Consider the following 27758-nt stretch of genomic DNA (forward strand, 5'->3'; position numbering starts at 1 on the left):
GTCATGGACATAGTTTTGTGGCATTGAACACACATGTGTAAATTCACAACCCTAGTGGACAATTATAAATGGAGGAACTATTTCTAGACCTTGTGAAGATCTATGAATGTTGAGTTCTGGCTTTGGGGTTGGTTGTATTTTGTTTCTGGAATTTCATTAAAAAAAAAAAAAGGTTTGGGTTGACTTTTGAAATATTGAACTAATAAATTAAAACTGAGCCTTTAAGAATTGACCACCCAGAGACACTCCTTTCCCTTTTTATTTTTAGATAGTACTATGTGGCAAGCTACACCCCCAAACCCATATTCATTTCAGTGTGATTTGCTGGGCTTACTGAATTTAGTTCTATTAATAGGTCAGATCCCACAGATCCCTTATGTCAGCTGCCACTTTTCACACTGACATAAAAGTACTTAGAAATCATTCTTCTTGTGATAAAGGATTTTAGTCCCCCTTCTTGAAACAAGCCAAAACAAAATTTTCTGGCTTCTTGAGCTGGATTTGGAGTTAGGAAACTTGAGTTCAAATGCCAGCACATTTATTTACTTACTCATTTATTAACTCTGTGATTCTGGCTAAGTCACCCGATTGCATTTGCCTCAATTGTTTAAAAAAAAAAAAGTAGTTACAATAGGTTGGTGATCTCCAAGATCTATCCAGAATCTAAGCTTTTGATTTTGTGATCTGGTTAATGTTAGCCCTGTTTTATTCCCCTCACCCCTTTATTATTTATCCAGATAATAGCCTCCTTTCCCCAGGTATAGACATCTTATAGTTATTCTAAATGTGGGATGATCCATTTCTAAAGTTTTTTCTATAGTTATACTAATAAGGTAGTAGACAAAGCACTAGAAGAATTTTGACTCCTCATGGAAGTTATATATGAAAACCATAACTTCCCCCATTGGTTACAATGAACAAAAGGTTCCTTTTTTGAAAAATGAAGATGGGGGGCATCTAGTTGGCACAATGGATAGAGCATCAGCCTTGAAGTCAGGAGAACCTGAGTTCAAATCTGGCCTCAGACACTTAACACTTCCCCTCCCCCCATGTAACTCTGGCAATGAAGATGGCCAACAGTTAGGATTTTAGTCACCCTATCTTCTTAAAACCTCTATCTTCTATTTCCCAATCCCCTAAACTTCCCAACATGCAAGAATTTAAAACAAATATAAGGTGTTTCAAAATTTTAGTGCTTTGGTAGTTTAAATGTTAGGGTTAGCTTAAATATTTGGGTTAATTTCCAAAGGCCTTTATAGCATTACTATTTTGTACTTTTCTGAAATCTATTTCTTCCTTACTCTGGGCAGAAATTAAAGGGCCACATTCAACTACCAAGGGAGTTGGTAACAGCACTTTACAAGATGGAGGTTATTAACATGTATCAAAAATATCCAAAGACACTAAATGACATTTCACACACACACACACACACACAGACAGAATAGTTGTTTATGCTAAAGTGATTTGTATCCATTATCTCACCCAGGAAGGAGTCAGAACACCCCTTCAATGATGTGATCTCATCAATGTGGATATTACCTTCAAAAATAAATTTCTGTTCATATGATTCTTTTCTTTCTTGTGAACTCTTGTCTGTGTTCTATGAATCTTCTATAGAGGAGCCACTCAACATTTATGGACTTTGCTCTAAATCTCTTGACATTGCACAGATACTTCATGGCCAGGAAAGTTGGGTGGACGTATTTTTAGCAAAACACCATTAGATGATTTGTATTTTAAGATTTGAATGCCTGATTCTGAAACCTTCATTTCTGTTGTGCCCTCCATGATTTTCTACTTTCCATGATTACTTTAAGTTAAATTATTATGTTACATTAAATTACATGTAACATATGTATAAATATTAAATTAATTATATTATTTAGATCTTTGAAAAGGGCTTCTTTGTTATTTTTTTTTAAACAATTGACATAATTTTAAAGCTTGTTTTTAAAATTAAAAGTCAAGGAGCATGCCATTATTACAGTATATTTCTTGGAGATTTAGAACTGAATATATTCTGAAAAAACTAGGGGAAGACTTTGGGGGTTACTCCTTTGAAGAAGGAAACATGAGAAAACATAGACAAAAATTACCCAGAATGAAAACGTATTGATGGATAAATTATGATGTACACTTGTAGAGAGTCTGATAATACCATTGAGTTCATGCAACTATCAGAATGAAGTTCTGATAGGTATCTCATGTGTGTGTGTGTGTGTGTGTATATGTATGGAAGAGAGAGGTACAAGAAGCTATCACTTATTACCTATTATATACATTATAAATAAATTATTTTATAATATATTATATTATGTATATCATATGATATTATCTACATATTTTAAGTCACCTAAGCTCTCTGTTCTTGTTTGCTCCTGGGAGAGATTAGGATGCTGATTCCCTCCTTGCTTGTCTTTTAAGGTAACAGATGACTTTATATGAGTAGAATTTTTTAAGTTCTATTTAATCAAAGGCTTCATTATATAATTTATTTCTCTATCCATTCATCCATTTATTTTTATTCATTTATTTGTTTATTCATTAATTCATTTATTGTGTGCCATGACCAGAGACGATACTCCAATCCCACATGAAACAGACAGTATCTGTAGTGGGAAGAACTGGGTTCTGCACTTCTTAGCCAGCTGACCACAGACAAGTCACACTTTTTAAGTTTAAGTTTCCTAGTTTATTAAACAAGGATGACAGTAATACTTTTCCACTTCTGAGAAATGTTGTGAGGCTTATATGAAACAATGTTCACAAAGCACATCTCCAACTTTAAGGTGCTATATCCAAACCTATTATTATTACTACCTGTAGCTCTAGCTGTCCTCTACATGTATACAGGAAAATTGGACAAGAAATAGGGATGGATCAGGCTTACTTCTTCCTCACTCCTCTTGGTAAAAAGAACTAAAAGTTCACGTTTTACTCCCTAGGGAATTAGTAACAACACCTTCTGAGGAATATAGTAGCAAGTCAAACTGACACTAAATAACAACTTCTGTTATTCCTATTTACATTGTTTATGTTACAGAGTACTTTGTATCCATTATCTCACCCAGTCCCCAAGATAGCCTTGTGGCGTAAGTAAGATAAGGATTACTGATTTTATAGATAACAAGTCTGAGTTAAGAAGCACAGTGGATAAAAGTACTGGGCATGGAGTCAGAAAAGCCTGAGTTCAAATTCAGCCTCAGATACTTCCTAACTATATGACCCTTAACCTCTGTCTGTCTCAGTTTCCTTTGCTACAAAATGGGGATAATAATAGCATCTGCCTTCCAGGATTATAGTGAGGATCAAGTAATATAATAATCATCAAGGACTTTGCAAGTCTCAAAGCATGAAACGAATTATATTTATTGAGGCAGGTAGGTAATAGTTAAGAAGACATCTAGTCTCAGACATTTTCTAGCTATTTGACTTTGGCCAGTTCACTTGAACCTCTATTTTTTTTTTTTTTAAGTTTCTCAGTTGTAAAATCTAAGGATCACATGAGACCCTTGTACAGTATTTAAAGCACATTAGCACACTATATAAATAATTATTTTCTGATTCTCCCCTTCCCTTCCCTGTATGTGGTGAAGAGGGGCTACTCAACTCCTCAGGGTGGTATTTCTCCCACTTTTCATTGAAATATAATCTTATTATTGTAAACACAAGACTCACTAAGTGGTGCTACAGCTAGAAATAATGAATTCAGGAGAAGCAGTTATTTTTGGAAAGGGGTGAGTTAATGAGTTCAATTTTGGACCTGCTGGAGGTAGCCATGGAACTTCCTGTGGGCAATAGAAGATGTGGATCTGGAGTTTAGAAGATACGCTAATGCTGGAGAAAGTCATCTACTAAGAAGAGGTTATTTAAGTAAGAGTAAATAATACTGTCAAGAGAGAGAGAGATTATAGATAAATAAAAGATAAGAAATGGAGATGAAGAAAAGGTTAGGGTTAACTTTTCATCATATAGTTTACCTGGAGTGATCACTCTTCTCTTTACCTGGTACTGTCCCATTTTCCTTCTTTATTACCACAGGTTCTAAGTCATTCAAGGAATATACTCTGTTTTCTTTTTAATTAGAATTGCCATATCTCTGATCAATTACTCAATTTATTTTATCTTATTTTGCTTTTAAAAAAATTTCTCTGATATAAATAACTGGGTGATGCTTGATATAAGGTATCATACCCCTGCATTCTGAAAAATCTTCATAAAATACTAGAGAAGTCTGAATTTTTTCTTTTTTCTTTTTTTGAAATGTTCTATCTGTGGTACCTTATTGTAAAATTTGTATTGATATTTTTCAGTACTATACATAATTTTTATTGTTTTCTGAATTTCTAAACTCTGTGTTATCTATTGGACTTTGATTGTTATCTGTGGCTTCCACCAAAGGCCTCCAGAATTCCCATTTAATTCCTTATGTGCACTCATAATGTATCAGAACCACTATGGGGAAAGCTGAAATGTAGAAGGGATAACTAACTACTCAAGATTAAGCTTTAGTTGCAGAGAGAGAGAGAGAAGTAATCTACATCTGTAATAGGAAGTTCATCATCTGGAAGTTTCCTGTACCAATGAAATCATAGTTCTAGTTCATAACCCTATTTTTAAAAGTGTATTTTTATATTATTTATTTAATGACTTGGAGAAACTTCCTCCTACCTCCATAAAGTTTCTACTCCTGTCAAATAGCTTAACCTCCTAAATTTAAATAAATTAAGGTTCCTGAGTAGACAATTTTATTAAATGTCATCACTAATAAAACAAAGTCCTAAATTTATAGAGTATCAGTTCTGAGAAAGATAATAGTCTCTTTTAACCATCACTATAACTACTTATTTAACTGTGGAAACAGAGACAGTCATTTCATTCTCTCATGATGCAAGTTAAAGTCTCTTCTTAAGAATTTCTTCACATTTCTTTAAAAGGCAAAGATTAAACTCATTTCTCTCAGAAAATAAGTTCTCTTAATCCTTTTCTTTGTCCTTTCAAGCAATCCCAGTTAACAGTTCTCTCTAGAAGCACAATTAAATGTTTATCTCCTCAGATTCCTCAGATAGATTGGTAATTTTAAGAGGCCTACTGGATCTATAGTGTTTGTGAGAGATTCTATTAAAGTGGATGTTAAGAAGTGAAAGAAAAATATGAGATAATGGCTCTAGATTCAGAAGTTTAATTCAGCAAATATTTCTTAAAGGAGACAAGATCCTATAATAGAAAGAGTTTGGAATCTGGAATTTGGGGTGAATTTGACATTTCCTTTCTCTGCTCAGTTTCCTTATCGATCAAAGGAGGAGCTTGACCCAAATGACCTATGAGGAAAGTCCTTTCCATTTGGATTTCTATCATCTAGTGATAAGATCGTGGAGAGAACCTTGGGGAACATTTGTTATCTATAAGATAATAGATGGAATAGATTGGAACTGATTGTGTGACTTGGGAAACACTGGCAAAGGTATGCCCACATCAAAGAAGCTGTGGAACACAGCAGAATTGAAGTAGCTTAAAAAAAAAAAAAAGAGATGCACACATTTGAAGGATCCATCCCAAATGTTTACAAGGAATATTTGTCCCTGACCAGTGGACATTCAAGCTTGCATTGGTGTGATCAGCCACAATCAGACACATTGTACCTTAGCTCCAGCATAATGATATCATTTTGGTCCTCTTCAGGAACAAAGGTCAACAATCAACCATATAACATGAGGAACGGGACAAAGAGTCAGGAAAGTGGCTGGGGAAGGGTCAGCTAGAGATGAAGGGGACATCCAGAAGAGTATTGTCATGCTAGGATGTCAATTAGGCACTTTGTAAAATGCTTTCTTTCTTTCTTTCTTTTTTTTTTTTTTTAATTATAGTTTTTTATTTACAAAACATATGCATGGGTAATTTTTCAACATTGACCCTTGCAAAACCTGCTGTTCCAACTTTACCCCTCCTTCCTCTCACCCCCTCCCCTAGATGGCAGGTAGTCCCATATGTGTTAGATATGTTAAAGTATACGTTAAATACAATATGTGTATACATATTTATACAGTTATCTTGCTGCACAAGAAAAATTGAATCTAGAAAGGAAGTTAAAAAAAAAAAAAACCTGAGAGGGAAAACAAAATGCAAGCAGATATCAACAGAAAGAGTGGAAATGTTATGTTGTGCTCCACACTCATTTCCCATAGTTCTCTCTCTGGGTGTAGCTGATTCTCTTCATTACTGAACAGTTGGAACTGGTTTGAATCATCTCAGTGTTGAAGAGAGCCATGGCCGTCAGAATTGATCAGCATATATTATTGTTGTTGAAGTATATAATGATCTCCTGGCCCTGCTTATTTCACTAAGCATCAGTCCATGTAAGTCTCTCCAGGCCTTTCTGAATCATCCTGTTGGTCATTTCTTACAGAACAATAATATTTCATAATATTCATATATCATAATTTAGCCATTCTCCAATTGATGGGCATCCATTCAGTTTCCAGTTTCCAGCCACTACAAAAAGGGCTGCCACAAACAGTAAAATGCTTTCTTTAGAAGGACTGTATTACCATTTCTTATTAGACTTCTTTACAATGATGCTGGCTAGAATCCTAGGATAGAAAGAGCTCATACCAAATATAGTTAAAACTACTGTTCCTTGAGTGATTGAGTGAGTCTTTGCTGTTTACATTCTTCTGGGTGTTGGCATAAAAAGGTTTCCTCTGATTTTCTGACCTGCTATATTTGTCTGATCTAGATTAGGATTTTTTTTACTTTATCACTTTAAAACCAACCACAGAGATTGAATGTGTGTGTGTGTTTTAACTGAATAATTCCTTGCCTTGATAAAACAATGACTGTGTGCATTCCTGTGACTTGCTGGGTGGAAGGAGGTGGTGGAAATATAAAGTACAGGGAGTACAGGCTGATGTTTTAAAATGTGCTAAGAGTGAGCAGGCAGCACTTCCTGGGTATGGACCAGACCCCTCTGTGTTTATTGATCATATACAGTAGGATATTGGAATTTAGAGGCTGAAGACAACCTGATTCATCCCCTAAAATTCCAAGGGCTTCTTAACCTGGGTCCATAGATTCTTAAGGAATCTGGAGAGGACCCTGGTTATCTGAAATCTAGAGATTCCAAGTGGGTTAAATGCCAATTTGGCATTTGATCTGAATAAAATTTGATTTGATTGAAGAAAACTAGGGATCGAAAGACAAGGAAGTAAGGAACCAGGGCCTTCAGGTATGTAGGTTAACTCTGGCAAAGGTCAGTAGGTGAGTGCAGCTGGGATTTAGCTAAAATATTCTAGATTAGGTGGAGCAAATCTCTAAGGACCCGAGGGTGCTGGCTAAGTGGTGACCTAAATTGCATTCCTTTCCCTCCTCCAATAGTCAGAGTTGACAAATCTGTTGTTGGCCAATTTAAAATCGGGTTGTAATTCCTTTAGCAGAGTCTACAAACAAACAGGGTAAGAAACACGTTCCACTACCTTATCACTGTTTACATTTCTCCTTTTATTCTTCTCTTAGTTTTAGTCACCAGGTTTTTGTTTTTAAATAAAATTTGATTGAGATCTTTTGTCATAATATACCCTACATTTCCCAGTGGATCCCTTGCATTTCCCCTCCCAGAGAGCCAGCCCTTATAATAAATTAGAAGGAATAAGGATTTAAAAAAAAAAAAAAAAAAAAAAAGTTAGGTTCTTACTAAGTGCTAAATTGGTACTTAACAATTGTCTAGCTCAGAGTTCACGCCTTTAGTTCAAACAAGCAAGCTCATTGGTTGTAAGTAGTTCCCACAAGCCTCTGCAATACCCACAAGCCCATTCTATGGGAGGAAAACAGTCTAGATTGGGATAAGAGCAAGACTTCCTGGGAGAACTTCAGGGAAGCTTGAAGAGATTCAGAGCCAGGATTCAGGAAGAAGAGGATTGGAGATTCTATCTTCTCTCTGACTGGAGGCTCCAGAAGCCTCCCAAGAAACTTGCTTGCAGAGAAAAGGATTCACAGAGAAAAGACACCTCCTCCCAGAGAAGGATTACAACTGAGAGATGACAGGACATTAACATTAACAACAAAAAAAAATAATTAACTTATCTTAAAAGCCCATCTGCAATATTGCCTACTCTAGTCCCATAAACTCTTCCAAGTGGGGAGGAGGCCAAGCACTACTTTTTAGGAGGAATCCTTGAGAAAGTGGAATTTAATCAAAATAGGGAGACCAGGACGGTGGGAGGAGTCCGACCTTGGCATCTGAGGACAATTTGAAGGAAGCAGGAATGACTTACCAGTTAACGTAAGTGATATTTTAAAGGATGTGATTTTTGTAATTAAGTTTTGAAGGACTATATTGAGGGAGAGAGTATCAGATCTATCCTATTTAGCCTAGAAGGGAGAAAGAGAGATGACCTTACAGAGGAGTAGATTGGTGCAATATAAGGGGGAAGAACTGGAATTTATTCAGTGGAATAGATGATCTCTTGTAGTTACATGGTCTATGGGCTTGAAGATGGGAAAAGGGGAAGAAGGTCAGCAGGCTTTATGCAGAGATTGAAATACTGACGAATTCTTGTATTTGTTGGTTTTATTTGTTTTATTTGTTTGTTTTTGTTTGGTCAGTTAAGTGACTTGTTCAGGTTTATACAGCTAGATTTGAACTCAAATCCTTCTGACTTCAGAATTGGTACTCTACCTATATTATGACTAATTCTTGTTCAGTGATTTCCAACTCTTTGTGACCCCATTTCTTGGTGGAGAATACTGGTTCTCCAGTATTTGCTTCTCCAGCTCATTTTATAAATGAGGAACTGAGATAGGCAGGGTGAAGTGACTTGTCCGGGGTCATACAGCTAGGAAGTATTTGGGGCTGGATTTGAATTTAGTAAAATGAGTCTTCCTTATTCCAAGCCCAGTCCTCTGTTCTTTGCTGATCCCTAACTGCCCCCTTGCAAATGTTATTGCCTCATTTGCAAGGAATTAGATTAGAGTAAACTAGAGGAGCATTTGGGAGTAGTTGGTGACTCTGTAGATAAGAGCACTGGGCCTGTAGTCAGGAAGTCTTGAGTTCAAATCCAGCATCAGACACTTATCTATGTGATCCTAAAGAAGTCACTCAATAGTTGTTTGCCTTATTCCACTAGAGAAGGAAATGACAAACCCTTCTAGTATCTTTGCAAAGAAAATCCAATGCACAGCTATGATCTGCTGAGTCTTGAAGAATTAGATAAGACTGAACAATACTGGCTACAATTGTACTACCCTGTCACAATAGTAAGATTCTGGACAATAGTTTTAAAGACTAAGGTAGTTTCCAAGAACTGATAAGTTCTTTTATTAATGAAGGCTATTCCAATAGATTAAAACTAAGGAAAGGGTTTGCATTTGTGATTCATATTTGTCAAAGAATCATAAAATAGTGTTAGTTATATCTTAGTCATTTTGTTTAGTTTTACTGTTTATCTAAGTAACTATTTCTGTTTGCTAACTGGAGGAGACCAGGCAGAATCATCATTTGTGTCATCACTGAGGTTGGTCTGTACCAGCCAAATAAAGGGTGATGACAGTGTTATTACCTGGAAACTTGGAAGCTTATTTCTAGATGATTTCAGCCACTCTTCATCCACATCACACTAATAATCATGCTATCCATCGAGGTTCTGTTCTGGGTGCACTTGCCTTCTCTCTGCATATTCTTTTGCTTATTGATCTCATTGGTTCAATGATCATTTCAATGCAGAAATGATTTCTCAGGTCAAGCTGTCCAGCTCAAACTTCTCATCTGACACCCACTCTTGAATCTCCAACTGCCCATTGGACATCTCCAACCGGATATACATCTAAAACTTTCCCTTCTTCCTTACTTTCCTCTAAATCTAAAGAGGGTGTCATTTTTCACTGGGGAACAAAACCCAGGTATCATCTCCAGCTCTCCCTCCCCCCACACATCCAATCTGTTGCCAAGTCCTTTTGATTTTATCTTTGTAACATCTTTTGTAATTACCTCCTTCTCTCCTGACTTTGCCCAATCCTAGTGTAAGCCCCCATCTCCTCACACTTGGACTACCTGCTGGTTGGTCCTCCTACCTCTGTCTCCATGATTTATCAGTTTTCAAAATAATCTCCTTTAAGTACATATTAGTCTCCTTGTGCTCCCCACCCCCATTCAATACATTTCATTGTCTCCCTCTCACTTCTAGGATTGAAAAATAAAATTTTCTGTTTGATTTTTATGACCTGACTACCTTTTCCAAGTTTTATTATAATTTCCTTGAACATTCTCTGCAATCCAGCAAAAAATGACCCCATTGCTTTTTTTCCTCCCTCCTCATGACATTTCGACTGGCTGTTTCCTATACTTGTAAGCCTCCACTCTCTCTCCTCTCTGTTTCTGGATTTCTCTGGCTTCCTCAAGCCTCAGGTAAGGTCCTGCCTTCTCTGTAAGAAGTTTTTACCAGTCTTCTTTCGTCTTCATGCCTTCCTTCTGAGATCATCTCAATTGTAAGCAGTTGTTAATATGATCCCTTTATTAGACAGGAAGCTCCTTTGGAGCAGAGACTTTTTCTTATTTTATAACTCCAGGGATTTAGCTCAGTGACTGGTTCATAGTAAGCATTTAACAAATGCTCAGCGATTGATTAAGCTCAAAGCAATTGTTTCTAATATTCACTTTTCTTTCCCAACTAGATTTTAAGGCTTCCAGAAGGCATGCACTAAGTGTTTATTGTTTAGACTACTAAACAGTAAGATGAGGAGGGGGAAATGGGAACAGTGAGGAAGTTTGGGACCTTTCAGAAGTGGTGGGCCAAAGTTCTAAGTCCAGCTCTTCTAATGTGTCTAAGAGATAAGAAAGCTGAGACACAGCAAGGGGATAGGCTCTGTCCCTGAAAAAGGAGAGGGGAATGATCTGGAAACCAATAGGTGCTTATGGTAGAAACCAGAGAAGCAGTGCTTGTTGGGTATATCTGTGGGTGAGATAGGGGCAGGGCCCAAAGTTGGCTTTTTGTGTAGGTGAATGGTATTCAAGATCCCTGGGAATCTTGTGCATGTTTTGGAAAGTTCCTCAGGCGGTTGCTCTCCTTGCCAAAAACTCCACCAATCAGTGATTTGTTTGAGTTAACTGATCTGTGCTTCCTCTTTGAAAATGAAAGTACCCTGAATATAACAGATTAAGGTTCAGTTAATACTACTTCCATAGAAATGAAAGGGAACTAAGCTTTAACTGGGTTGTTTTATAGAAAAATGACTAGCAAACCTTAGCAGTAAAGTACTATATTAAATATGAGTTGTTATTCCTTTTTTTTTTTTTTTTTAATTCTTTCAACATCCCTGTGAACCACAGTGCAAGAGTTAATCCCATTTGACAGATGAGAAGTCTGAGATTCAGAGGTCACATAGTCATGAGATTTTTAACCTTTAAGTGTTTTGAGTTACACTGCTTTTTAAGACAGCTTCACATATAGCAAGCATGAATAAGATTTTTTTGTCTCCAAGACAAAAGTAAAAAAAAAATCTGTATAACAGTTTGTCATGGATGGAGATGCCCCTTCTTATTACCTATAAAGTGGAATACCATTTAGATTGGGCCTTTTGGGAGAAAACACAGCAGTCTGCTTACCTGAGACTCAACAATTCAATAAATAATAATGGAGTAGCCAGGTGACAGTCGATAGAGCATCAAATCCAGCTCAGTTCATTATTTGCTGTGTGACTTTGGATAAATCATTTAGCCCCGATTACTGCCCTCCATATTAACTATGTTGTAAAGGAGAACACAGACTAAAATCACCAAAACATATAGCAGTAAAGCAGAAAAAGATAGCTCAAATTGATATCAAAGGATCTGGCTCAGAATTTCTCCTTTGCTAAGGAGAAATTTGCTGTGAATTTGTACAGAAAAAAACAAAACAAAAAAAAAAAACAAGGCTTTTTAATTCTATTAGGTATATATTTATGAACAACCAGATAAATATAAAATAATTTGAGAAGGTACATACAGTAAATTAATATTGCAAGGACTGGGTCAAAGGTGCATAGAGCTGGGGTGGAAGCTAACTCTTGAAGGAAGCTAAGGTATTCTGGGACTGGGAGAGGAGGAGGAGGAGATAAGAAGTACATTCTTTCTTAAGTATGTGGGATGGCTTAGGCAGAAGTAAGAAGGCAGGAGAGAATGTCAAATTGAAGGAATTGAAAGTAGGCCAGTTTCTCTGTAGACTATTGTCTAGAGATAGTATTTTTATGTATAAGTGGGAATCCTTACCTTCTACCGAGAAGTAGAGATTTTTAAACAAAAATCCAAACTTTGCCCTATCCCTGAATATGTAAAATTAGCAATTGTCCCCCTAGAAAGTATTTTCCTCAAAAACAAGACAAGATTGAGAGATAGTCCCTTTAAGATAAGCATGGCCAAATGCTGTGCCCTGATTGGGGAATAAGGTTTGGGGTATTTTGTTATTTTTTGTCACTCTTTCTTTTCTCAGTATTGATTCCAGATCCATGATAGGATCTTCAGTTAAATTTAAAGTGATGAACTAAGCAGATCTAGTGGCATTTCCCCTTCTTATGTACTACATGTTTAGTTTTTGATTCTTAGGATCATGGTTATTAGTTTGATTTGGAGGCATCTAGTTTAGCCACAGGCCTCATCTACTCAGTTGACTCACGTATGTATGGCATGGTCACCAAGGGTATCAGGTAAAATACTTGAATATATCTGTGTGCAGATCTATCCTGACAATTGCAAAAACAATTGTATAAATAGGTGAGATCTGGAAAACAGGAAAAAACAGAATAGCATAGTATAAAAAGTAATGTTCTGAGATTCAAGAGACCTGAGTTTTTGGTCACAGATCAGCCATTTTCTAGCCAAGTAACTTTAGCCAAGTATTTCCTTCTAAAAAAATTCATTTCCTATTCTTTCCTTCCTTCTTTCCTCCCTCTCTTTTCCCTGTTCCCTTCCTCATTCTTTTTCTTTCCATTCAGCCTTTTAAAGAAAAGGCTTATAAATTCCACCTCCTATATTCCTTACATTTGCAGTTGCTTAACTTCTTTTTGGCTCATTTATATATTAAATCTGATACCTTAAATCCGGAACTGAGGTCACTGAAACAGATATGAGTCTTATAGTCTTTAATCTAGGTGGATGAAATAAAAAAACCTATTCCTTATGACCTATTTTCTCCCTTTCCCTTTTCACCTGTTGGTCCCAATAGATACCACTTCATCTTGAATCACTGACTCCACCCCAGGTCTATACAAAATTTTCTCCCTTCTTCCTAGGACCTTGATTTGTTATTCTTTACTGCTTTTATATATGTATTACTTTGTTACACATAAATATACTTTATATATGGAATATACTGTACAAAATTGCAGGCTCTTGATACCTAGGTCATATCTTTCCAAGTGCCTCTTATAATGTACTATAAAGCTTTTTGATAGATATCTGCTATATTAATTGAAAGAAAGCATATGAAAGTGCTTTGGAAAGGGCAAAGCTGCTATTTTCTATTACTAGCCACTTAAAAATATTTCCTTTTACTTTAAAATTTTTCCAAGTGAAAATGTTTATACACACACTTTATGTATACATATTTCCAATTACATATAAAATAATTTTAATTTTTTTTTTTAAAGTTGAATTCCAGAGTCTCTCTCACCCACCCCTTCCTTGAGAAAATAAGCAATTTAATATTAATTATACATAAATAGTCAGGGAAACCACAGTCCCATATTAGCCTTGTTGCAAAGGATAACACAGATCAAAAACTAAAAACAAGAAAAATAAAGAAATAACAAAAAGCATGCTTTGCCTTTTCTTTTGATATTGTCATTGCTATTTGGAACTTTACCTCTCCACCTTTGAAGTTTCCATTTTATCAAAGAAAAAAGTTTGGGCAGAACCAATGGGTGTAAAGATTAATTTGCATCTGACCGCACATACCACATTCCAAACCCACAATCCCTCCTCTCTCTTATGACAGGAAGGTGTGTTTTTCTCATTGATTCTCAAGACCAGAGCTTGGCCATTACAGTTACCCAGAAGTAGACTATCTCCCAGTTTAGTTTTTCATTTTTATTATCATCATCATTGTGCTTATTGTACTTCCTTCACTTCATACAAATCTTCCACTTTCTCTGAATTCCTCATACTTGTTGTTTCTCATGGGATGGTCATATGCCATTTCATGGGTATCCACCTTTTCTCTACTTCTTTCTTACTGAGAAGATGTTGCTATAAACATTTTGACGTATGTGAAACTCTGCCCCTCTGTGTCTTTGAAATATATGTTCAGGACTGAGATTGGGATTGCTGGGGCAGTGCCTATCACAACTTCAACCTTCCTCACCCTTTAAATAATTATAAAATGTTAAAAAAAAAAAAAATTTGATCAGACCAATTCACAACACTACTAACAATATAATTGTGTTCCTTTTCCTAGTCCTTTGAAGAGAATTCCTACCTTAAATTATCTCAGGTACATGGATCTGTTTTAGTGCTTATTTCTCTTATTATGGATGCAGAGCATTTTCCCATTTACTTGCTGGTAGTATGCATTTCTGAAAACTTATCATTCCTACCCTTTGACCACTTATGTTTTGGCACTCTCATCATTTCTTGTTATTTAGTTTTGTGCCAATATTACTCAGCCTTTCTTCTATTTTCCAGTTAGATTTGATTTGTAATATTGCTTTGTAAAACTTAAAAGTGTCATCTAGGTTCTTATTTTCTGATCTTAAAAAAAAATAGGCTCATAGATTGAGAGGTCAATTAAATCCAACCTTTCTACTTTATAGCTGGTAAAACTAAGGCCCAAAGAAGGTTAAATTCAAACCTCTGAAACCAGCCTGGCTAGTGCAGGTCATGTTATGGTTGTTTGTCCTTTCTTTCTCAAAGATGACTAGACATGAGGAAGGTAATATCATGCCATGCAAGCAAGTTAATTGGATTTCAGTGAGGAATGGCTGTGCAAGGTCACCGGCCTCACTTTATCCACTGGAGCCAGCTGGATCCAGTGGCAAGATATAGATCAGCATGACTGGAGATAGCCCTCACAGGTCATGTAACTCATAAGTAAATGGCGGTGAATCAACTGGCAACAATTTCTCTATTGTCAAGGCTATGCAAAGTCACCAAATCACAGAGGTACCAAGCTGTCTAATAAATTAATGTTCACAGGAGGCAGGTGCACCATATATAGTTCATGCATCTCATCCTTTAAGATTATAAAGCTAGAATGATTTGTCACTATTGATTTTTTTCATGTGGCATTTAATTCCATAAGATCTTCTTGCAAATTTCTTTGAGCTTTAAGATTTATTAAATTTTTTTATTAAAAAATGTTCACTTTAGTGTGATTTAATGTGTCAGTTGTTTAAAATACTTTATGCTGTAGAAATAAGAGTAATGTAGACTACAATTAATTAATTTGCCAATTATGGATGGTTATATTACTTGTGATTAATTTATAAGATATTTTTTATGTTATATGTTAGGTCTGTTTTAGGAACTTCCACAGAACCTTCTTGTAAATCTCTATTGAGCTTTAAGATTTTATTTTCTTTTCCTATTGAGTTTTATAAAGCATAATGATGTCCCTAAAGGCAAAGATATCCCTGGGTGTGGAATAGATTTAAAGAGTAAATGCTACACATTCTTATAATTTAGCATCCTTAATATGAGCTAGAGAGGTAGAGGGGCAGTGTGTTTAGACAATGGCACATTAACCCAAACTTAGCTTAGCCAGGCCTCTAATTTTTCTGTAACTCATACCCACAAATTACCAGCTCATTGTGGCTTCTTGCTTGGAGGAGACTGCTGAATCCCAAGGCCGACAAATGTAGGGCGAGTCTAGAACAGAAATACATGTGCCTCTGCCACATTTGGGATGGGATCTCAGTTTATTATAGCTGACCAAAGGCAGTTCTTAGTAATCAGTTTCATGGATTCCTAGGAGGGAAGACTGACTTGGTATTAGAAGCCAAGACCACCCCTTTCTCTCCATGCCCTCAAATAAGGCGTCCCTACCTTAGGCAAATGTTGCAAAGATCTGTAATTTAGAAAGCATGAGAACAGCTCCCTTAGATAAACCACACAAAGATCCATTACCTTCTGTGGACAAATCTTAGGAAATTGCTTCAGGAAAGGAGTTGCTAAATGACTTGCCCAGGCTTACACAGATATTATGTCACTAGTGTCATTTGAATTCTGAAGACATTTTTGATACTCCTACTTAATTTAGTCACTGTCTACTCACTTCATTGTGATTTAATGTGTCAATTGTTTGATATACTTCATGTTGTAGAAATAAGCGTTACGTAGACTGCAATTAATTAATCTATCATGTATTGATGGTTATATTACTTGTGATTAATTTAGTAGATAGTTTTAGGTTGTATAAGTTAGATCTGTTTTAGGAACTTCTATGAACTTGTGTTAGAAATTTACAGAACACTTCCCCACCTGCATCCCTACCCACCACTCCTATGAATGAATAGGCTGTACTTGAAAAACAACTTTCTTGCCTTAGTGTATGAAAGTTCACCTTCTAGGACACTGCTGACAAGTGGGAGGTTCCAGGGCTTAGTGACAAGGTCTTATGACATCTAGAAAGCCCCTGGCCAAAAAGTAGTTTACTTATATTGGGTGATCCTAATTTTTGATGATCATCTGTGATGACCCACGGTAGATAGCATCTAGTTCATGGCCTATGAAAGTAGTTAGTTGTGGTTGTGGTTGTTTGTGCTTGACAGACAGACAGACAGACAGACAGACAGACACTGCTATTAACCAATCATAGCAGTGACCTTGTTTCTGAAGATTAACCAATCATAGTAGTTTCTTTACTTTTGAAGAGATTTCCCTAGGACTTGGGATCTCCTCAAAACTTCTCAGGAGTTATAAAATCTTTTAGTCTATGAATAGAGGGAACATTGACCATGAGGAAATTCTTGGATGTAGTTGCTCAAGAACCACTTGACTGCCTAATAAATTAAGCATGCTCAGAGCTCTATCTCAGTTGCTTTTATTGTGGATTGGAATTTTGTGGTCCACAAAAACCAGATCCAATGCATTTAATATACTCTGACTCTTAGCAGTTGCTTAATAAATGCCCTTTCATAGTTTAGTTGTCAAAGTAATCTTCCTAACATTTGGGAACCAACCATGTTATTCCTTGCCCCAAGACATTCATAAGGATTCATAGCCACTGTTCCCTGTTGCCTATAGGATAAAATGCAAACTCCTTAGCCTGGCATTTAAGATTTTCTATATTCTGACTGAAATTCCTCTCCAGCCTTATTTCTCACTTTTCCTTCTTGTGCAATCTACAATCCAGGCAAACTGTACTGAGGAAAAAAAGAAAAAAAGAAAAGAAAAGAGGATCAGTCATATATATATATATATATATATATATATATATATATATATATATATATATATATATATATATATATATATATATATATATATATATATATATATATATATATATTTAATGCAGAAAAAAAGAAAGAAGCACAGATAAGCAAGACAGCTTTGAAAGTTACAGGTTAAATGTATTATACACTTGAAAAATAAACAAGAGCTGTGCCTAATGGAAATCTACAGTAGTTTCATATATAATTTTCTTTCTTTTTTTTTTTCCTGTTCTACTTTATATATAGAATTCCCACTTCATTTTGTGTTTAGATTTAGAATTTTTAAAAGTATAAAAATATACTATTAGGCACATTTGTCCACCTCATCTTTTTTTTTTTTTTTTTTTTTTTTTCTCCTTTTGCTGAGGCAGTTGGGGTTAAGGGATTTGCCCAGGGTCACACAGCTAGGATTGGTTAGGTGTCTGAGGTCACATTTGAACTCAGGTCCTCCTGGCTGGTGCTCTATCCACTGCGCCATCTAGCTGCCCCGTCTACCCCATCTTGCTTATGGTTTAAATCCAGGGAGATGAGTACTGTTTTCTCAGGAAAGAATCGGGAGGTTCAGTTTCTTAGCTTTCTTATTCATGTCATTGTTTCTTAAACTCATATTATTATAGTCCTTGTGCATATCACTTTCCAAATTGGTGCAGTGAAAAGGAAGCTGGCTTTCTAGTTTGGGGAACTGATTCAAATCCTACCTCTGTGTATTCTCCCACAACCTTATGTAAACCACTCCTTTCTCCAAGTTTTCATTTTCCTCTACTGTGAAATTTCAATAAAAGTGATAATCTTATGATATACACTGGGCAGCCTTTATTTTCCCCTTTTCAAGTCCCTTTTTTGCTACATAGCCCTGCTTAAGTGTTATATTTTCTATTAAGATATTCCTGATTTCCTTCTTCCTTCCTCCTATCCCCATCTTGCCAATGAAAAACGACCTGATTTGCCTCACATTATTTATTCTATTTGTACATTGTCTTACTCTCTCTTTTGCCACCATTTTATTGTATAAAATTAACTTATTTGTATGTATCTTCTTTATGAACCTGTGTTTGTATTGAAGTGATTAAACTCCTTCCCCAAGCAATAAATGGAGAAAAACAGACCACCCCCCCCTCCCCAGTACAAGATACTGCTTGTAAAGTCAATTAAAATTTAATAGAGGATAAACAACAACAATAGGAATCTTATAAAGGTTGAACCTGAAACCTAGGAGTGTATGTTGTAAAGTGACTGAATATCTAAATAAATATATAGAATGCCAAATTTCAGTGCTGTAAAAATTAGAAGGGAGTAAAGGTCTATTAATCACTGCTAGCAATCCTTTGATTGCAAGGCAACTAAGGCACCAGGCTAATGATTACCTGCAAACTCTGGGATCTATTCTGTAGCCAGCATCTTTCTGTGGAACTTTCAGGAGTGCATCTTTCTCCCATCTAGTCAAATGCCTGCTGACTGAGGCTTAAAATACTTTACAAATAATATAAAACTTCTCCCACTCCCCAATCCTACCACATTTGAGTGTTCCCCTTCTAGCAATATAATTGCTACTTATCACTGACTAGCATGTCTGTTATTTAACAAAATGATCAGCTGAAACTGTCAAGCATAACATTATGTCAACAGTCTCTCCACTGGGTTGGTAAACCCATGGAGAGAGGGGTACTTTATTTCGGTCCACGTTTAACAGGCAAATCCCAGCACAAGCGCTTGTTTAAAACCCCCCCTAGCCACATAAATGGGAATCTGCTACCACATTAAAGAGGTCATCAAGTTGGGTGCCTCAGACTGGGTTCCCTCTTATCCCCTTTTAGAGTAAAGGCCTTAATCCTTGTTTAAATCTTAAGGAAGAGACTAAATAGAGGAACAGAGAAAGCCCAAATTCATGACTTACTCCACTGGAAAATTGATCAATGAAAAGATAAAGTGAAATTTAGACCACCTGGCAGTCTGCCAACCGAAGTCCTTGTTCACTCAATACTTTCCCCTTTGTGTTCTACTTTTGTGAATAAAAGTCTCAAATTATGAAAAGCTCCTCTTTTTAATAAACCATATATCCTCTTTTTAATAAACCATAAACCATATAAGTCTGGGGATGAAGGACCCAGGGAAAGGCACTAGAGAAACAAAACAGGATGATATACAATCCATGGACCCTGTTTTATGGGAGGTCACAGTCCACAGAAGACACCTCGAGATAATGATGATACAAAATATATCATAAATGCCTAAGATGTGCTGACAAAGGGGCTATGTGAGGTCATGTGGAGAATTTAGCCAAATAAGGAACTTAGAATCGTAGAATCTTAGAGTTGAGAAGAACTCAATTATAGGTGATTAGTGTCCTAGAGTTAGAGCTGGAAGAGACCTTAGAAGTTATTTAGTCTAAATTGTGCATATTACAGTTAAGGCATTCGAGGGCCCAAAGTGGTAATGTGTACTTGACCAGGATTACAACGGTAATAGGTTTCCAGTTTGCAGTCCGAATAATCAGTCTTTGATTAATATGAGACAATTTCCATGGCCATTTAATCTCACACTCAGAAGACTCTCCACTGTATCATACCTCATCAATAATCATTTGACTTCTGGAAGATAAAAGTGAGAGCAAATTCACTTCCTCTTGAGAGAGCCCATTCTACTTCTGAATAACTCTAATTACTACATAGTTATTCCTGACATTAGCTTAAATTTGCCTTTTTGAAACTTTCCTTTGTTGTGCCTAGTTTTTCCTTCAGTGGCCAAACAGAACAAATGGGATCCTTCTTGTACCTCACAAACCTTCAGGTACTTGAGCACAACTGTCATGCTTCCCACCCCTTTTCTTCCTTCCTCACCATTCCTGAGCTGAATTTTCTATTTTGTGGGTTAATCATTCCCAATACTCATCAAGCAGTCCTCATGGGATATAGACATCATCTCTATCCTCCTCCTCTCAATGTGTTCTAGTCTCTTCCAACTTTAAGACAATTGAAAATTCTACCTAAACTACATATACTGAACTGATACAAAATGAAGTGAGCAGAACCAGGAAAACATGTAACCAAAACAAGCAGTGTTGTACGACGAAGAGTTTTGAATGGCTTAGCTATTCTCAGCCAATACAGTGATCCAAAACAATTCCAAAGAATACACGATGGAAAATACTATCTGCCTCCAGAGTAAAAAACCCCAAAAAACCAACAACAACAAAAAACAAACTGATGTCTGAATATAGACTGAAGCATACTTCTCTCTGTCTCTCTCCTTCCCTTCCTCCCTCTCTCTCTTCCTTCCTTCCATTTTCCATTTCTTCTTTCTTCTATCCTGTTTCTTATCTTTCCTTCCTGCATAAAATAAAAATATGTTGCACATTTATAACCTATATACTATATTAGGTTGCTTACTGTCAGAGGGAGGGGACTAGGAAGGGAAGGAGGGATAGAATTTGGAACTCAAAATTTAAAAAAAAAAAAAAAAGGTTACATTCAATTGAGGGAAAACAAACTATTATTAACAATAACAAACCCCAACAAAATAATTGTAAGGCGAGATTCATAATTTGCTTTTTTGAAAGCAAATTTGTCTTGATTCAGTATCTAAATGGGGAGCAATAATAATCATTACTGATATTTACATAGATCTTTAATATTTGTAAAGTGATTTACATGCATTATCTCTTTGAGTCTGGACAGTCTTTGAAAGGCTATAGGACATAATCATTATCCCTGTTTTATAGATGAGGAAATTGTGTTTTAAAGAGATTAAGTGACTAGTAAAAAAGCAGAAGGAAAGTTGAAACTAAGATATTTTTGATTCTAGCTCCAGCTATCCATTATATCACACCCATGGGGTGTGGGGTAGGGGGAAATTCCATGCTAGGGTCAAGTAAGATGACCTATTTCACAGCTTTGTTTAGGGCTTAGTGCTGTGCAGGTTTGGTGATTTTTAAATACTAGATCCTCAGTCTTCAAAGATAGATTATAATTACAAGTGATTGGAATTTAAAGATAGATGGACACTTAAACATTTTCGCTCCTAAATTATATTCTGATTACTAAAACCAACAAAAATGAAATCTCACATTTTAAAAATAATGAACAACAAATGAATAAGACTTGAAATGATAAAAAACTTCTAAATAATCTTTAATTAGGAAACATCCTTCTTCCTCTCTCCCCCACCCCATATTCTTTGCTCCTTTACAATCTCTGGTTAATTGAGAGTATCCTGTAGAATATACAAAATCTAGAATTAAGATATCATTCTGGTGAAACAGATTAAAGTGTTATTGGAAATAATTAACAAAAATCACAATAGAACATAGATAATACTATTTTGTGGGTTTTTTTTTTTTAAGGTGGTGAAGTAGATAAGAATGCTGGAGCTGAAGTGGGAAACTTGTTTTCAAATTTGGCTTCAGACATTTATTTGTTGTGTGACCCTGGACAAGTAATATAATTTAACTCATCAGAAAAATAAGTTACAAAAGGAAACATTCAACCACAACAGCATCTTTACCAAGAAACCCCCAATATGGTGTCATAAAGAGTCAGATATGACTGAAATGACTAAAATACAACAACTAGAAGTTGATATGTAGTCCATAGGAATCCTTAGGTATGGTCCATTTCAATTTGCATTCGATCCCATTCATTTAAAAGATATGTAACAGGTTCAGCATCTGAAATAATAGCCTTTATCATTTTCACTTAAATTTGTTTGAATGGGGGGATCTCATTTTCTGCCTAAGACCTCCTTTCTCAAACTATTTAAAAATTTTCGTCATTTATATTTTTATTACTAGAGGAACAGTGGCCTGAGGAATATCTCAAACATTTGAATGGTAGAGGTCATTCTTTTTAATCCCCTCATTGTTCAGGTATCACATTTGGAGCCCAGCAAAAGCAAATAGGATTGATGAGTTAGCAACAAGGTTAGACCCGGAATTCCATCATTTATGCTTAGCATTGGGACAATACATCTTTTTGATTGTTTTATATATGTGCATATACATTTATTTCCATTAAAATTAGCATTAAAATTACCATCAGCTGGGGAGTAGGAGGTTGTAGTATAGTAAGCACACTACAAAGGAGATCAGGGAATAGTCTTTTGGGATTTTTTTTTGGGGGGGTAAGCCCACAAGGCAGATAGTTACATAAATATTTATTAAAGACTCAGTTTTTATTGGCATCTGGACAGAACATGACACTGCATCAGAGGATTGGACATAATCCATGCCTGATCCTATCTGACTATATTCCAAAGACCTCTTAATAACTACATTCTATGACAGTGCACTTCAGTCAACTCAGTTTCTGGATTTTGTGAACATTAGAACCTTTCTACAAAGGACTTTTGTTATTTCAGTCAATTTTTTTTTAAACCTAAATGATCCTCCTCTAGTATGGTAAAAGCATTGAACTGGAACTTAGGTCATGACTCAGGTCCTAATCACAATTCTAATCACAGATTCTTGTGTGACATTGGTATTTGCTCTCTTATTACCCCCCACCCCTTCAGATTTTCTCAATATTTATTTCTAAAATCATTCCCAGTTCTAATAATCCAATCCTAACAATCTTTATATATTTTTCTTCCAGCCCCAGGCCTCTCTGAGTCCTGAGCATGAGGACAAAAGAGTGGGAAAGCTAAGTATGCAGGTAGAACAAGTCAGAAGCTGAGCTGACTGGTAATAGTCTAGACAGAACCCCCTTACCAAATAGGGAAGAAGCAGAGGAGGAGCCTGTGATCACCCGTCAACTATGATTTCAACAGATTATCCGGTAAAATTTGGCAAGCCATTGACAGCCCTGCCTAGTTAATCTGAATCAGTATATTCATAAAGAGAATGATTCCCAGTAAAAGGAAGATATATAAGACTCTTGCTCTTCCAGTCTAGGGGAAATAGGGAGGCCCAGTCTTTAGAAAGAAACAGAAGAAAAGACAAAAAACAAAACAAAACAAAAAAAACTTTTTAATATGAAGATAACCATTAAGAGAGAAGGTAATATAATTGAAAACTCAAATATGATTTTTTAAAAAAGTAATAGAATTTGAGAGCGTCAAAGGACTTTTATTTTTTAGTAGTTTATTATTTTTTCAATTTTTAAAATTAATTTGTCCCTCCCACTAAACCTACCCACACTGAGCAAACTGGAACTCCTCGTATGCCCCCCCCCCAAAAAAAAAACCCACAGCCAAACTTTCACTATCTGTATAGCCCAACAAAACAAATCCCCACATGATCCACATCTGAAAATGCTTTTCTCTTTTCCCATTTCTATTCATTTGCTCTCTGTCAGGGAGTGGTATGTTTCATCCTCATTCTTTTGGACTCATTGTTTAACATTATGTTGATGGGAATTCTGAAGTCTTTCAGCATTGTTTTTCTCCTTAATGTTATCACTGTATAAATTGTTCTCTAGACTAAACTCATTTCTCTTTACTTCATTTCATAAAGATCTTTCCAGTTCCCTCAGCAATTACCCTTCATCATTTCTTATGATACAATAATATCCTACCACATTTAAATGTTGCAATTTGTCTCTGGTAGAATAGTTCCCTAGTTTCCAAATTTTGTCTACCATGAAAAAAGCTGCTATTTTTTGTATATATAAATAAATCCTTTTCTTTCTTTTCCTTTTTTTTTCCTTTCTTTTTTTTTTTTTTGGACATTTTTATGGCTTAGACTTACTAAGGTAGGTAGCTAGGTCAAAAAGGACACCTAGGGCTTTGGGGGATTATCTTATTTCACTTCCTAATTTTGTAGGTGAACAAATTGAATCCTGGGATGGAGGGGGGGGAGGCAAAGTGGGAAGGGGAGAGTTGTTCAGAATCACACAAGTGGGTTAGGAAAGCAAGAATTATAATGGGCCAAATCTTTTTGCTCTCAGCTAGATTTTTATTTCCTTTTCCACTCACTATAAGGCTTCATATGGTTATCTATCAAGAGGATTCCATATTTCATCCTTTGCACAAGGCCTCACATTAGAATTCCCCTCGTTGGATATATTATACTAAAGACTGAATGGAATCATTTGTCAAGTGTGTTGTAAAAGGGTGGATTCCTATTCAGGTAGGGATCTGACTGGATATTCTCTGTATGGATGAGAGAAATGAGCATAGGGAAGTGGCTACAAAAATGGTGAGGAAGCAAGGACTATCTGGATTATGAAACTGTATGGCCTTTGCCATTTCTGTCTTTCCATTTAGAAGTTTAAAACCAACCTGGTATTATCTGATTTTGAAGAGATCATACATATCTTTTTATCTGTAAAATATTAATTGGACTATTGTGAAGACAAAGTTATGTCCTTGGAGAGTGGAAAGTTGGTAACAGAGAACAAGTTTTTATGTGAAAGCTTCAGTTCTCTCATTTTCAGTCATGTCTGATGCTTTCATGATCCTATTTAAGGTTTTCAAGGCAAAGACCCTGGAGCAGTTTGTTGTTTCCTTCTTCAGCTCATTTTTTTTTTTTTTTTTAATGAAGGTTTAAGATTGAAACCATGTAGACAGTACCATATTTATTATAGAAGATATATTTAAACTACTTTCTAAGTTGTGAATTGCTGTATACATGGTACGTGTCCAAGATCAGTTCCTACTAAGATATATTCATTTTTCACCAGCTATTTTCCTGGATTTCATCACTTTCAGAAACATCATTCTGCAAGAGGAAATAAAATGCATATAGAGTTAAAATGAGAAGAGGGGATTTGGGACTTAGATCAAAAGCATTTCAATTAGCAGTAGTTTTTGTCTTTGGTGTAAATTTGGTCTTTGCTAATGTAAGCTTGAGGACAGAGACTATTAATTTTTTGGTATTTTTAGTGCTTAGCATAGTGTTTGGCACATAGTATTCAGTAAATACTTGATTGGTTGATATAGAAATAACCAAGCTTAATACCTTTAAAAGCAAGATTTCTTCCTCCTTCCCTATTTCCCTTCCATCTTCCTCCCTCTTTCCCTTCCTCTCTTCTTTCTTTTCTTCCTTCCTCCCTTTTTTCTTTCCTTCCTTCTTCCCTCCTTTCCCCCATCCTTTTCTTTCCTTCCTTTCCATTCCTCTCTTCCTTTTTCTCTTTCCTTTCTTTTCTCCTTCCCTTCCTCCTTTCTTTCCTTTTTCCCTTCCTTCCTCCCTCCCTTTCTCTTTCCCTCTCTCCTTCCCTCCTTCCTTTCTCCCTGTCTTTCATTCATTTCTAAATGAAACTGATTTCATGAAGGTATAGTATTTCTGGTTCTTCCTATGCAGATTGGTGCTTGTCTTGTAAGTCATAATTTTAGTTGCCTGGATCCAGAGAAGTTGCCTGGACAAGATGACTTGTATAGGTAATTAGTTGAAATACAAACCTGTGGGAGGAGTGGCAAGGTGATTCTTCTCCTGCCTTGTCCTATTTCCCCAGAATCAGCATCCTGACTCAAAGTTTTTATCTGTCCCCCTTGTTTCAGTATTTTAACTTTATCTTCCTTTCATGCTGCTGACCCAAGCTCCCAGATTTCTAGTTAGTGTTATAAACTCAATTAGGGATAACTTTGTGAGAGACCGCAGAAGCAGAAAGGTACTAATTAGAATGGAATATTATTAGGCCATGAGAAATGATGAAAGTTAATTTAGAGAATCCTGGGAAGATTTATAGAAACTGGAAAAGAGTGAAATGGAGCAGAAACAGGAGAATGTTTACAGTAACAATGTTGTGAAGACAAAGAACTTAAAAAAAAATAAAGGAACTTTGATCTGTGCATTGATCAGTCATGAACTTTGAAGAGCTCCTCCCAGATCCCCCAATATTTAAGAATGCACCCAAGGGATTTTCTTTATTTCTCACCAGCTACTTTCCTGGATTTCATCATTTTCAGAAGCTTACCATTCTGCAAGATGAAACTCAGAAACTCCTTCCTCCTGAGGCTATGACTTCATCATGACTCCACTCCCTCACTATCCTATTTTTAATCTGTGTATATACACAGATATACAGATAGTTCTCACTGTATATAAATACACTGCTAACCAACACAGTAAGTAAGTGGATCATCTATAGACCACCACTTTTTATGCAATTTGGATTTATCCAATGATATGGGGAAGAGAGGGAAATGGGGAGGGAAGTAGGAAGGCAGTAAAAAGGACCAAAATCAGTGGAGGGCGAGGGCTAGCATACAATTCTAGCATCCTGAGGACCAGGAACCAGGGACAGAAAAGTGAGCAAGGGCAGGAGGAAAAGCACATAAAGGCCAGAGCTAGCCACATGGTGCCTTAATTTACTGAGAGGAAAAAGATGTAGGTGAAAGGGGGGGGGGAACAAACATTGTGAGGCTTTCATGGATGCAGACACAGACAGGAGAGAATGGGTAACTTGTGTCACTTGTGCAATAGAAATGCAGAATGGACATGCAGGCAGATGGACTGAGCAGGACAAAAGTCTCTTAAGCCAAGCCTCCATCCAGCAGCAGCAGTCTCTGTTAGACTTTATTTTTTTTGCTTTCACCTGGAGGTCTTTTTAAGGTTTTTTGGGGGAGGCATGTGTCAAGCCATAGAACCTGAGTGAGGGGCAGGAGGGAAAGAGCAAAGTGCTATAGAACCCAGCTTCTTAAACTATGGTTTGCAACCCATTGTGAGATCTCATAACTGAATAGAAGAGATATGAGAGTTATTATCAATAAATGTTTGATTTGTATACTTATTTTATATTCCTATATATCCTCGATCATGTAAAAATTTATTGGATGAAAGGGAATCATAAATAGAAAAACTTTATGAAGCCTTATTATATATAGTAAAGTTAACAAAGGTGTTTTGTTGGAATTGGATTTTTCAGAATTCTTTACATAAAGTTGAATTTGCATGTTACAAGTTTATATAAATTTGTATGATTCTCTAAGCATATATACATGTATATATATGTAGACATGTGTATATGTGAATGCACACATTTGCATATGTATAGAAATATGTATTTGAGAGCGTGTGTGCTTTTTCTCTCTTTTTCACACATACCTACACACAGTTCTGCCTTATACATCATAATTTTCCCCATTGCAGTTTTGATATATCATGGGTCAGCATAAGAAATTAAATGAGAATTTTGGGGGAGTTTTGTAGAAGCAAAAACTAATAAATAACACAGAAAGTTTAAAAACTCAAGTGCAATAAAATTTTTTAAAAAATTAGTATTATATAAAGCAAGTGTTTATCTTTTAATATCCCATAATAATTCAGATTCCTGGTCCAAAGGCAGGACCAAAAATTTTTATATGGCTTTTTCAGATCTCAAGAGTGCTGTGTCCCAAACTCCCACAACGTTGAAGGGAAAACTATATAAAGACATATACATATATATACACACACACACACACACACACACACACACATACATGCA

General features: G+C 36.0%; 1 protein-coding gene across 9 annotated transcripts in view; it reads left to right on the forward strand.

Moving 5' to 3' along the window:
* The window catches only part of ANO5 (anoctamin 5), a 139046-nt gene that overhangs the window by 12661 nt on the left and 98627 nt on the right, over positions 1-27758 (forward strand). The window contains exon 1 of one of the 9 annotated variants that reach the window (XM_074274877.1): positions 7668-8281. The exons of 7 other annotated variants lie outside the window; for them this stretch is intronic. The gene's annotated coding sequence lies outside the window, so the exon portion shown is untranslated. Of the gene's footprint in view, positions 1-7667; positions 8282-27758 lie in introns of those variants that run through there. One more of the 9 variants, XM_074274878.1, reaches the window with a different exon arrangement.

The sequence above is a fragment of the Sminthopsis crassicaudata genome, chromosome 6 (assembly GCF_048593235.1).
Source record: "Sminthopsis crassicaudata isolate SCR6 chromosome 6, ASM4859323v1, whole genome shotgun sequence".
In the NCBI taxonomy this organism is placed as follows: Eukaryota; Metazoa; Chordata; class Mammalia; order Dasyuromorphia; family Dasyuridae; genus Sminthopsis; species Sminthopsis crassicaudata.